The following is a 4,140-nucleotide window of genomic DNA, read 5'->3' as shown; positions in this document are numbered from 1 at the left end:
GGGGGCCCGAGCCACTGTGGCGGGCGCGTGCGAGGTGGGGGCTAGGCGCGGGCACGTGCGGGCCGCCGGGGAAGTGGGGCGCGCTACTGAGCCCTGCCACCCTGAGCCTTGAGCCACTTGTCTGGGTACCCACAGACTCTCCCGATTCTGAGGACTTGAGGAGCTTGGGTCACCATCAATAACTTTCCCCAGTGTCAGACACCGTTAACTTCCCGCCCCGCTCCGCTTCCTTGGAATCGGGGCGACTTTGCGCCCAGGTTCTGGCTCCAACCCCAGGATAGGACTGTAGACCTGAGGAAGGTGGGAAAAGTTGTTTCTCCGCAAGTGAGAGGTAGCTGCAATTCATTTTTCCAGACAACCAATGGAATACCTCTTGTCTGTCTTCCCTCCCACCTGCTCAAGGCAGAAATTAGGATCCTGCCTTCCATCCTGGCCTGTCTGCATACACAGTTGTGAACTAGCGGCTAGGAAGGAAGCCACACAGAGGAAATTTGGAAGACCCAGCTGAGTGCTCCATGAATTTCCAACACCTCTCTGGCTAAGCCCTGACAAATGCCAGTAAGCTGCTCTCTCCCCTCAGTTAAAACAGGAATGCCTTCTCCGTAAAGGACACTTCTCACTTCAAAAGGAATGCCTCATTTTCGTTAGTCTCCACTCTAGTAAAATACTATTTCATTTGAGTAAGAGGACGAAGTGTGAACGCGACACAGTTGTTCTGGACCAGCCTGAGGCTAGGCGAGTTGTGGAGGAATCATTTGAGATGAGTCCCCCTGCCCTTGCAGATTTTCAGCGGAGTATAAAGATTGCTGTTAAATGCCATCGAGTGGGTTCAGAGTCCCTGTATAGGGTTCCTAGGAGTGGCCGGTGAGCTTCAACTGCCGACCTTGTCATACAAGCCAACCATGCAGTCCAGCGCATTAACCCACAGCGCCACGCCAGGACTCCAGAATATCATGATAGTGCTCAAGAAAGTAAGAAGATAGTCTTGGTTTGTAGAGCAGCAAGATGCTCCAGGTAGCTCAGAGGAGGGCAGTATGATTTCTGACTGGGAGAGGAAGGGAAAGCCTTCAAGTAGGCAGAGATGAAGCCACAGGCATTCCAGATAGAAGAGTAGAGAAAAGGTGTTATTAATTGGCATCAAGTAGATATTGACTTTCTGTTGACCCTATATGTGAAAAGTAGAACTGTGCTCCAAAAAGTGTTCAAGGCTGGGACCATTAGGAAGTCAGTATTCTCTTCCAAGGTGCCTTTAGGGAGTAGGAGAGGGAGAGGGGTCCACTTGACACTTTTTTGGCTAGTAGTTACACATTTAAACTTTTCCATCACCCAGGGCCTACAGCAAAAACAAGATGTGTTACTTGGACTTGTACAGGAAGCCAAAAGCATTGAGTTTGGCAAGGAATGGTAGCCACAAGCAAAGACTCTGGCCTGACTGAGGATGCGGCTGGTGGCAGGGCCCAGGTACTTCCAGCCTTATTCAATCCCTAGGAGAAAGTATTTTACTCACAAAGAACCACAAACAGCATCTTGCCAAATTATTCCTTGAACACATGTGTAACCCTTACTTCTCAATTTGTCCTGGTAGAAATCTTACTGTGATGAGCCCTGCGGTACTTAACTCACTGCTTAAAGCCCAGAAGTACAAGTTTCACTGGTTTAATTCCTAGTTCTCTCCTTAACTATGTGGCCTTGGATAATTGCTGAAAGCCTTTTGAGCGTCGTGTTCCTTATCTGTAAAATGGAACAAATGTCACTTAACAGTGTGGTGCTGTGGGGTAAGCACTGGACTGCTAACTGCAAAGTTGGAGGTTCCAACCCACCAGCTGTTTCTCAGAAAACCTTTACAGGTTTTCCAACTTTATACAGGTTTAACAACAGCAACAGTAATCCTAATGGGCCCATCAAGCAATAAACATAAATAAAGTACATGGTCCAAAGGGAGGCTAAACATGCTGTACCAATGGGGTCAGGTAACACCTCTAGTTCTGGGATATACACAGTCCACTTACCTCCAGTCATGTCTCTTTATGGGTGTTTCTTGGTCTCCAAGTGTGCGGAACTAGAAGATTCAATCATGATCACCTGACCAAGGCCCACTCTAGCAGAGCTTGTGGTTAAGGGCCTAGAGACTTCAGGCTGTGTGACTTTGATCAAGGTCTCTAATTGCCCTGGAAGCCTTGGCCGCCCCATCTATCAACTGGGGGGAATAACAGAAGCCATTTCACAGGATTTTTGTGCATTAGGCAGATAATGTGCAGAAGCTCTCTCTACAGGAACTCTCCAAGTCAGAATTAACTTCATGTCAGTGGGTTTGGTTTGGTGCTATAAACCTGACAAATAGAAGGACTTTTATTTCTTATTAATCCTACAAACTACTGTTGTTGTTTTCAAGTGCCGTCGAGTTGGTTCCGACCCATAGCGACCCTGTATAGGGTTTTCAAGGAGTAGCTGGTGAGTTTGAACCTCCGACTTTGCAGTTCAAACCAACTTCACAGTCCAGTGTATTATCCTCAGCACCACACTAGGACTAACTACTAGTGTCCCAATGATATGGGAATGCTTTTCTATGAGTCAGTTTCCAGCTATTCCTTAGTCAGGTGGGGAAGAACAAACCAAAGTTGTGAACCTGAGGTTTGTGTAAAGACACATGGGACCAGAGAGAACTTAAGCCAAATACTGAAGTCATCAAGACAACAAACCACATCAGAGAGAAAACATATCTGGGGAAATGGAAATCTGCATGATAATTCTTTTTTCATTGCAGGTCTAAACACAAAACTTTCTTTGCTATTGTTGCCAGGTGCTGTTGAGTTTGGTTCCAACTCATAGCGAACACGTATAGGGTTTCCAGGACTGTAAATCTTGACATGAGGAGAAAGCTTCATCTTTCTCCTGTGGAGCAGCTTATGAATTTGAACTGTTGACCTAAATAAATCAGAAGTGTAGTCTCTCACAGTTTGTTGTTGTTGTTAGGTGCCATTGAATTGGTATCGACCCATAGCGGCCTTGTGCACAGCAGAACAAAACACATCCCGATCCTGGGCTGACCTCACTACTGTTGCCACACTTGAGTCCATGGATGCTGCTTCATAGCTTAGGAGTCTAGAAGTCTAAATTCAGTGCCAACTCTAGGGGAAGCCTTTTTCTTTGTCTGCTTTGGGGAAAGGCCCTGGCCTCCATTCAGCACCTGTTGTTGTTGTTATTAGGTGCCATTGAGTTGGCTCTGGCTCATGGTGCTCCTATATACAATAGAACAAAACACTGCCACCGTCACAATTATTATGTTTGAGCCCATGGTTGCTGCCACTGTGGCAATCCATCTTCTTGGAGGTCTTCCTTTTTTTCACTGATCCTCCACTTCACCAAGCATGATGTCTTCTGCAGTGACTGGTTCCTCCTGATTATACATTCAAAGCATGAGTGATGAAGTCTAGCCATCCTCACTTCTAAGGAGTATTCTGGCTGTACTTCTTCCAAAACAAATCTGTTTGTTTCTCTAGTGCTGGTGGTGGTGGTGGTTATGTGCTGTGGAGTCGGTTCTGACTCATAGCGACCCTGTACAGGGTTTCTGAAGCTGTAAATCTTTATGGGAGCAGAAAGTCTCATTTTACTGTAGTCCATGGTATTTCAATATTCTTTGTCGACACCATAATACAAATTCATACATTATTCTATGTCTTCCTGATTCACTACCAAACTTTCACACACATATGAGGTGATTAAAAATACTATGGCTTGAATCAGGTGCACCTTAGGGCTCAAATTGACATGTTTGCTCTTAAACACTTAAAGAGGTCATGTGCAACCGATTTGCCTAATGTAATATGTCGTTTGATTTTATGACTGCTGCTTTGATGAGCATTGATTGTGGATCTAGGAAATTGAGGTCTTTTTGGCAACTTCAATCTTTTCTACATTTATCATGATGTGATTTATTGATCCAGTTGTGAAGATTTTTGTTTTCTTTACAATTGAGGTGTAATCCATATTGAAGGCTGTGTAGTCTTTGATCTTCATCATTAAGTATTTCAGGTCCTCTTTAAGTCAGCAAGGTTGAGTCATCTGCATATTACAGGTTGTTAATAATGTAACGAGTATATGTAGACCCAGGGTTCCTTTGAGACACCATATGTCTTGGCG

The sequence above is a fragment of the Chrysochloris asiatica genome, unplaced genomic scaffold, assembly GCF_000296735.1.
Source record: "Chrysochloris asiatica unplaced genomic scaffold, ChrAsi1.0 scaffold00317, whole genome shotgun sequence".
Classification (NCBI taxonomy): Eukaryota; Metazoa; Chordata; class Mammalia; order Afrosoricida; family Chrysochloridae; genus Chrysochloris; species Chrysochloris asiatica.
This window is presented reverse-complemented; position numbering follows the sequence as displayed.